The following is a 9,849-nucleotide window of genomic DNA, read 5'->3' on the forward strand; positions in this document are numbered from 1 at the left end:
GTGCACAGAGGTGCGTTTGTTCTTGAAGTCATGCAGGTCAGTGAAGGTCAGCAGAGGCAGTTGAAGCCAGAGAATAAGAAGGAGCCAGAAGTTTAGAACAAATTACCAGAATTAATTTGAGGCCAAGCAGAACAATTCAGTAAGAAGTGGATAGAAGCCAGATTGAATCAGTCAGTTTGAAAAGGAGTTTGAGGCAGAACAGTTGAGTTGAACCAACCAGTCAGAGTTCAAAAAGAACTAGAAATAGTGAGCTTACTCAGCAACATGCCTCCAAGATGACAATTACATCTAGTGAATAAAAGTTAATTATCAATTATCACTCTAGGTGACCTTGAAAGTATGTTGGACAATGCCTTCCAATAACTGCAATGAAATCCAAATTCTCTAGCATAGTTCAATTTCCAGGGCTATATAGAAGAGAAGGAATCCCTGAAGGCATCAAGCATGATGGTTAGAGGACAGACTAGGCAGCCGCAGTGTCCTGGATTTCAATAATAGAGAATGCTCCCAATAAGCTGAACTTGACCAATGGTGTGGAAAATGGCTGATGGTTGGAGTAAGATCAGGACTGGTGGGTGTCCACTGTGCCCTGAAATATGGAATCTCATGATACTCTCTAACGATTGTCAGTGACATGGAGTGGGTAGAGGCCAGACTGGGTAAAAAATCAGAAGCAAAGAATAGACATCTCTCTGGAGATGTGTTTCTGCTAGCGGATCATCAAATTCTGAATAATGATGGAAAGAAATAGCACGGAAACCCTTTTTCTGTTGTAATGTTAGCATACATTATTGGGAACAATCAAGCTGTGGATGGTAGAGACAGGAAGGATACCTGAAGAAATTGACTTTGCAAGAAGGTAAGAAAATATGAGAGAAGAAAGGTACACAGAGAGGCTAAAGTACAAGTAGAAGAGATGGCTTTGGGAAGGAGGGAGAAACGAGTGCAAATGCAGATTTGACGGCAGAAAGATACTGGAGTTGTATCCACAGGAAGGAGGCAGGATGCTGATGGTTTGGCAGAACTGAAGGGAGTGGGGAAGACACAGTCATCACGAGCTCCTTTTCCTAGCATCCAGCCTCATTTCTCCTTTGATACAAGTCACTTCATTCTTTTAGAATTCTGCTTTTGTTTCCTTGGACCTGTAACAGAAAGGGGTCACGCTATGCACAACTTTCTGTGTTTACCTAACCCATGTCTTCAATAGAATAATAACCTTTTGCTTCATTTTATTAGCATGTATTAATAGTACAGAAGGATTTCACTGTAATGCCCCCAAATAGGCATTTAATGGACTTTATCATATTTCTCTCTTACTTTCTTTCAACTCTTCTTTAGACTTAATCAGTTTTCTTTTATGTGTATTAGTGTTTCATCTACCTGTATGTATGTATGTATGTATGTGCACCATGTGTGTGCCTGGTGTCTGTAGAGGAGAGGGGTTCAGATCCCCTGAAAGTGGAGTTATGTACGGTTGAAAGCTACCATGTGGGTGCTAGAAACTGAGCCTAGATCTTCTGCAAGAACAGCAGGTTCTTTCTTCTCTCCGCCCCCTTCCTTCCTTTTCTCCCTCCCTCCCCCCTCCTCTGTGATTAGTACAATCTTGAGACAATATCATTGTATTTTCTTTTACTTGTTTCTAGGGTGTTCTCATGCTTTCAACATTCATATGTAGGACAGCCCCATTTCCTAAAAGCTGGGGCTCACTGTCAGTTCACTACTATATTGTGCCAGCCAACCATACTGGTCAGGTCAGTGGTGGGTGGTTCTTTTAACAGCCAAGCCATCTCTCCTGCCCCTTTATCTTCTCTTCCCTGCTATCTGCCCCCCTCTGTCTTCCTCTTCCACAGCCCGTCTAGTCTTCCTTTTATTCCATGTGCTCCTCCCACTTACACAGATCCCACATGAGAGAACACCATGCTGTCCCTGTCTCTGCGAGTCTGGCTTATTTCACTTAACATGATTATCTCCAGTTCCATTGATTTTCTCCAAGATGACATAATCTCTTTCTTCTGTATGGCTGAATAAAACCCATTGTATGTATTCATCATATTTTCTTTATCCATTCTTCTACTGATAGGCACTTAGGCTGATTCAATAACCTGGATGTCATGAATAATGCAGCAAAGGAAAAAAAATGCCCATTCAGGTATCTCTGAAGCAAAGTGACTGGTTGTTTTGGGCATATACTTTAAAGTGATATAGCTTTATCTTTCAATTCTTAGTTCTAAATTCCCAGGAGAGAAATTATGATTGCTACAGCTTTAATCACTCATTGAACATCAGTCAAATTAACTGTAGTCAGAGGGGCAAGATTATTGGGTACAAATATCGCAGCCAGGCCCAGACTTTCTGTGCTGGGAGAGAATTCTTGAAGGACATTAACTTGCTAGCTACCTTACAAAACATCTACTAAACTTACTTTTTGTAACACAAACTCTCAGCTTTGTGAATAATACTTCTCTCTGCCTTTTCCCTCCCCCTTGTTTCCTCTCCTTTTAGTCTTCTCTTCCCATCCATGTATAATTTTCAATTTTTTCCTTGACTCTCTTTTCCTTGTTATAATCTTTTGCTTTATCAACTATAGTTGTACTGATAGCTTTAAATACAATACCGTGTACATGGGTAATCCCCAAATCCATATATCTGCCATTTTCAAGTTCAGTACTAATGAGAAAGAGGAAGCCATAGTGATGGTGGCGGAAGAAGGGGAGGAGGAGGAGGAGGAGGAGGAGGAGAAGGAGGAGGAGGAGGAGGAGGAGGAGGCAGGGGAGGGGAAGATACAGAGGAAAACCTCTGCTTAAATATTTTCTGGGTTTTAAATTTATAGCTAGACTCATTCTCTTTTCCCCAAACTCCTTCCCAGTCTTGGCTGCACAGTCCTGTTAAAGCCATTTCTCTCTGCTCAGGCATACAAACTTGGAGCCTCAGAATTGTCTGGTCTTCTCTGAAGGCTAACAGGAACAGCAGCTAAGAAGTACCATTTGCATCTTTGCACCTTTCTCCATGCCCTCTGCGATTCTCCTTACTTAGCCCACTGAACTCGCAACAGACCTCCCTCAGCACCTCCTACATTGCCTTCTAGCTGATGCTCTCCAATGCATGTAAATTATTCTTACATACATCGTTCTAAAGTGTAGCTCCACTCATGTTTTTGCACATATTCACTAATAGTTTATCATTAAGTCACTTTGTTTCAAGCACAGTTCTCATTACAAGTTATAAACTTGTATTTGTATGTTCCCAGGTGCAGAGACCTCGTTCTTCCTATTCATTAACCGATCACTTAACGTTTACACAGTGACAAAAATACAGCAAACTCAATAAAGTGCACATCTTCCTCAGCAGCTAGAACCTGCCCTTATACAGTGTTATTTTCCATTGTCAATCCAAGGCACACTGAAGTCTTTAGGCAGGTCCCATGCATCCCTTTTTATGCACGTCTTAAAAGGTTTCCCGTAAGAGGGCGTTTTCCTCTTCCATGGTCTACGCGATACTTGATTTCTATCTTCTTTATCATATCCTTTTGATCCTAAATAGATCACAATTTACCAAAGTGTGAGAATGAGTACACTCTCCAATTTGTAGAATAGAGGTCAGACACTTCAAAGATATTCAATAAGTAACCTCATGGAGAGTTACTATGACTTGTTGTTATGGCTACTAAGCTTTCCTATATGTTTATTAGATACATCAATGTGGTCCTTTTTAATAGAATGCTGAGTAGACATGCCTCAAAGGTCTAAAATAATAAAGAAACATCATGACTGCTGATGAGTGATTATGTTTGTTTTCACTATTTCTGATATATGATGATTTATCTGCATGTATGTCTGGTACCCTTGGAGTGGACAGGATGGCATTGGATCCCTTGGGCCTGGAGTTGCAGACAGTTTTGAGCCTGTCATGTGGGTTCTGGAATCCAACCTAAATCCTCTGAAAGAACAGGAAGTACTTAACTAAGGAGCCAGTTCTCCAGATGTTGAGTGCATTTTAACAACCCTTCAACACACTTGCTTTGGTGATTAAAAAAAAATCATTGATAGATGAAGAAATTAATTTAGAGGCACACGGTAATCTTTATATACTGTCATCTAAAATATAATAAAACAGATTTCTTTCGTAGGACTACCATTGCTTTAATATATTACAGACCGGGTGTGCTTGAGAATTAAACGAAAGCAATGTTACAGGGCAGAAGGGAATATTGACTTTCCCCCCTCACCTTGGGTTATCTTAATGTGTAGTTTTCTAAAATATAGTCTCTAGCTTAATGGTAAAAGTCTAGTTATCTGCATGTCGTTGGGGTGTGAGATTAACTTTCTACTTCGTAATCACAGTTGCTATTGAAATTAAAAGCTAAAACAACCTGTGGTTCTTTGCAGGAATCTTTGGATATTTGTGAATTTTATCATATTACCAGTTACAAATATATTTGGTTTCTACTAAAATATATTTGGTTTCTATTGTTTCTTCTGAGTTTCTTTTAGAAACAAAACAAAGTTTTTCTAATTTACAGGTGATGGGCTGTGCTACAGGGTTAAATATTTTTCAGTTCCCTTATACTGACTCTTGGGAATAGCTATTATAAAAACGAGATAGGGCCACCTACCAGTCAGCAGATGTCACATATTAACTAACCTTCCTCAGCTGCCTCTCTCTGCCAATTCTGGTCTCTTTTCTTTTTCCTGTAGGTTTCAACTACCATTTGCAAGGTACAATTTTTAGTTCATGAGACAAATAGTGACCAAATGTTGCCACTTTCCCCTCACCAACGAACAAATATTCATTGTCATCTGTTATGACCTGAGCACTGGGGAGGCTTAGCAGCTGTAAATCTGATAAATCTTCAAGACTCTTTTACTGTAAATACAACAAAAATATTGTATAATAGATTGGATGGTGATAGGTACATTAGGAAATTATGACAGCGTAGAAGAAGCCTAAAGGGTGCTTCCCGTTTTTAAGAGGGTAACCCGGAAGGTGGAAATATTTGAGCAGAAAACTGATAGCCAGGGGGAGTGTGGAGCAAGAACATTTTAAAGGAAGGCAATGCCCAACATAATGATAGGCTATCGCAAGCAATGGAGAATTTTACTTTAAGCATCTGCCAGGGATAAAAACCAGGCAAGGCTTTGTTGTTGTTATTAGGGTTCCACGACAAGAGAATGTAATCAGATTAAGGTGAACATCAGTGCAGATCTGTGCAGCGTTCTCTCCCAGCCATGACCTCATTGTTAATCTGGACAGCCTGGATGCTACTCAGATTGGGGCTAGTCTGCAGTGCTGCACTAGTCTGCTTCCCATGACCGTAACAAAGTACCTGAGGCAGAGTATTTGGTACATTGGCTCAGCTGGCTCATTGTTTGGGACCTGTAAAATCAATGTTGGCAGTGGTGGTGGTGGTGGTGTCTCTTGCTGATAGTCTTTTTGTTAGCAGTATCCCTGGCAACTCTGGCTGTGATGTAGAGCATCACAGAGCAAGAGACAGGAAGCCTTTGTGTATGTATGTCTAGTCTCTCTTCCTCTTCTTATAAGGCTTATAAGATCACCAGATTGAATCACGGGGGCTCCACCCTAAAATGTGCTTACCTCTGAAGCAGTCAGTTTCAACTTCTACACTTCTACATTCTTATTTGTGTGCATGTGTGTACACCTACTGTGTGTGTCATGGTGTGCACGAGGAGGCCAGTAGACAGCCTCTGGGAGTTGGTTCTCTCTTTTCTCCGTGTGGGTTCTTGGGATGGAACCTTAGCTTTCACGCTTGATGCCCAAGCTCCCTCATCTGTGGAGTTATCTCACTGGTTCACGTTTCCATGTGCTTTCAAAACAGAAACCAAAACCAACCAGCCAAACAACAACAACAAAGAAAACACCACTCAACTGTTTATTTTATTAATATAGATGTTTTATCTGCATGTATATCTCTGCAGTGTGTGTGTGCTGGTGCCCTTAGAGGCCAGAATAGGGTGACTGTTGCAGGATGTTTGATCACACTGTGGACCCTGAGATTGTGTTATGGTGTGGCTCAGTTATTAACACACCTTTAATCCCTCTGGCCAGAATAATGATTTATCCCTCCTACACACCTTTAATCCCAAACAATGAAGGTAAAGTTGGTTCGTAGAAGAAAGCACCCAAGCTTGCAGGGGGACAGAGACAGAGACAGAGAGACACAGACAGACAGACAGACAGACAGGCAGACAGACAGACTGGGGCAGCTTGAAACTGTTAGTATGGAGAGGAGATTTGAGCCAAAACAGCAGAAGTTCAGAAAGAACTAGAAAGGGTTATTCAGCAGCAGGTCCCAGAAGCTGAAAACATTCTAGGCCTAGATTAGATTACATGGAAATTAGAAGTTTCCAGGGCCAGGCCTAGGTTAGCAGACTAGGGCAATAAGCTTGGAGATGACCTGCCAGGACCTAATTACAGGTTATGGTTACAGGTAGTTGTGAGACATCATGTGGATGCTGGGAATTGACTCTAGGTCCTCTAGAAAAGGAGCAAGTGCTTTTAACAGCTAGGCCACCTCCGCAGCTCTGAGTTTCCCCATTCTTAATATCTCACATTGGGGATGAAAGTCAGCATGACTTTTAGGGGACAAATCATATTCAAACTGGAAGATACTAAGTCTTAAAAGCATGGGTAGAAGAACCAAGCAGATGGAACTGGTAGTTCTACAGGCCTCACAATTTTTTCATTCTGTTCTCTCTCTATGAGGGGTAGCTTATTGTTAATTGCATGTAGTTGGAAACTTCTGCTTTCTCCTGTTCTAAGTTAGTCTATGGATGGTTCTGGGATTTGCAAATTGTTGTTCCACAAATATCCAAAATATGACGCCTGAGAAAAGAGGTTTTCATTATTATAATTTTAATTACATGCATTTGGTTTGGATGGAGTGTTGTGCATGTGTGTGTGTGTGTGCTTGCACACTTGAGTAGATCAGAAGAAATTTCTGGTAACTCATCATGAGTTACCAGAAAGTGAAAATAATATCTTAAGGTCAGATAGTATCTGGGGTAACTCAATGGCACGGCACTTTGAGCAGCCTATGGAAGGCTCTGGGTTCAATTTCTTGGGCAAACTGCCTCTCTCTTTCTATACTGAGTCCTGGGGAATCACACTCACATGGTCAGATTTGACCAAGTGCTTTCTTTTTTACCCACTGAGCCAACAAAGGTGTTTCTAAAGTTATCAACTTGTGCTTTCACTCCCTTAGGACAGAGCAGTGTAGCAATGGGTTTATAACTAACATTAGGTCTTATGTAACAAGTTCAGAGGTCATTACACTCACATTCAATGAACAGGGAAATTGCACCAGGCCTGTCTATGCTACAGTAGTATAACAGTGGACTTCTAACCCAGCAACCCATACTGTGGCTACAGGGTTTATTGTATCTGATGTATAGTGTTTAGCTAGAAATAAGCCTGTAATAATATTTACTTTTTCCAATGCTTCTATATTCTCTTGGCTTTTGTTACCATCTGCAGTAAGAATAAATGATCACACATTTAACTAACAGGCATTTGAAGTCAGGTGCTGCATTTATTGTAGCTCATTTAAATTCTTAGGTATGACCATCATGAGAATAAAGTTTTTAGATGGAACCATATTTTCTTGAATAAAGTGAAAATGATTGGAATTTCAAATAACTCATGATGAGTTACCAGAAAGTGAAAATAATATTGTAAGATCAGACAGTATCTGGGGGTAAATCAATGGCACAGCACTTTGAGCAGCCTATGCAAGACTCTGGGTTCAATTTCTAGCACCGGATGCATAAAAAAATTGGCACTTAAAAACTCATGCAAATTCTCTCATTTAGATTTTAGATACAATTTAAATTTATTACGTTAGATCTGAATGAACAAGAAACCTAAAATTATGGCCAGCTCTATTGTTTTTGATCCAAACGAACTGCTACTGACCATTGCCAACGGTGGCTCACTATGACTTTAGAATCATGATCATCTAATGTGTTGAGATTGGTCCAGAGGTGACCAGAGATGACATTTCTATAATGAAGCTGTGCTGTGATCAAATCACCAACTTTAGACATTTACCAGTAGTTTGAAACCTTTATACATTTTAGTATAAAATTGTTATAATCTTATTCTTGCTATTCCAAAAAAAAAAAACCCACCAAAAGAAGCCATTTATTGTTTTTATTCACAAAAGGTTATACTTAATAAGAAACCATTAATCTTTAGATAGAAAAACTAATACAATAGACAAATTATGTCAAATTTTAAAGTCATTTTGTTCTATAATTAAAATATATTTTGTTCTGGAAAGTAAGACAAGGGAGCTGCTAGTCATGTATAAAAGCTTGTTTGGACATCTGTGAGCTACCATAAAGTCTCTTGATCAGAACATGCTGCTTCTGCTTGTGGGTACTAAGGGTGCAGGGCTTCTTTAGACTCCTGCCTGGGTCCCTCTGGCCTCAGCTTCCACTTAGCTGAGTAATCTCAGACAAGACAATTAGTGTCTTTGTGCCCCAGATGGGAAAACAGGGAGGATAATAACAGCGCATACCTTGTGGATTATGTGAAGAACGAATGAGTTAACACATAATAATGTCCTTAGAACAGTGGCTGGCACGTGGTGAATGTTTAGTAAACATTAGCTATTATTTTTATATGTGATAAAGCATAGAACTATGACTAATATAGCAGGATATAGTACTAGATGCTATTTTTTTGTATTTTGATTAGGCATCATCAATATTTTTTCTAAAAAACAATTTGCTGTGCTTATTTTTCTTATTTTTTAAAAACTTTAATTTAATTTAATTTATGTCTGACCACACAGGGAAGCAGAGAAAGGTGGCTCCTCTGAGTGAAACTGACCATTTAGTGCCTGGAATCAGGAAGCTTGCCAGTGTGGGCAGACACCAGGCAGATGCCAATCTGACATCCCACTTCTTTATTTTGTAAAATCTTTTTTTTTTTGTTTATCTCATGTGAATTAATAGGAGGTATCTGATGTAGAGCTTTAACTATTCCTGATTAGGGTTTTATATACTTTCTTATGCCCATCTAAAATCTTCGTACTTTTCATTTTCCTTGCAGAAGAATAACCCCCAGCCCCATCACACAGAGGAAATGTCCACAATGAATTGTTACATTATTCCTGGTCTTTCTCCCAAGAGACCATCAGCTCCTGGGTAGTAAACTAGGTGCTCTCCATTAATAAATCTGATGATGCGATGCTGTAAATTTTCTTGTTGACGTCTACAATTCAGAATGTGATGTTCTCCATCCTACCCTGTAACGACAAACAGGTTGTAATGGCAGGTGCATTTTGTTCAATGTAGCATCCATACACTACTCCTGAAGTTGTTTTGATCCACAAGGCGACTAAGACACTTAAAGACATTTCTAAGATTAGAAGGGTTAAGGATACTTTATTCAGCTTTAACTAAAACATCTCACCGGATGCAGGTGTATTTGCAAAATTAGTTTGGCTTCAGCGTCCTCAGCCCCAGAGAGCACTGGAGGGTGGAACCCTTGTAACTTGCTTATCGCAGCGCGCGCGTGTCTTTGGGCGTCGGAGCACGCGCGGGGCACGTATGGACCCACTTTTCTAACCTGACCCTCACCTCAAAGGCTGTCAACTCTTAAGTCCCTCCCTCCGCGCGAGGCCCGCCTCTCTCATCCACTCCCGTGCTCCGCCCCCAGAGCGGAAACGTGGTACTGTAATTGGTCGAGTCTCCTCTCACTCCTACAGTACAACCATTCCTTGGCATCCCGGAGTAGGGTGGCGCTGCCAATCACAACGCTCGCAGCCGCAGGAGCCGGGTCCGGAACGCCCAGAGGCGGGGTCGGAGGCGGGGCGCCGACACAGGA

General features: G+C 40.7%; 1 non-coding gene across 1 annotated transcript; it reads right to left on the minus strand.

The window, feature by feature from the left end:
* Positions 1-1,642: 1,642 nt before the first annotated feature.
* On the minus strand, positions 1,643-1,763 carry LOC115031367. The gene has a single exon (XR_003837008.1). It is a non-coding gene; the product is annotated as a small nucleolar RNA SNORA65 (small nucleolar RNA).
* Positions 1,764-9,849: the final 8,086 nt, after the last annotated feature.

Source organism: Mus caroli, chromosome 6, assembly GCF_900094665.2.
Source record: "Mus caroli chromosome 6, CAROLI_EIJ_v1.1, whole genome shotgun sequence".
Lineage (NCBI taxonomy): Eukaryota > Metazoa > Chordata > Mammalia > Rodentia > Muridae > Mus > Mus caroli.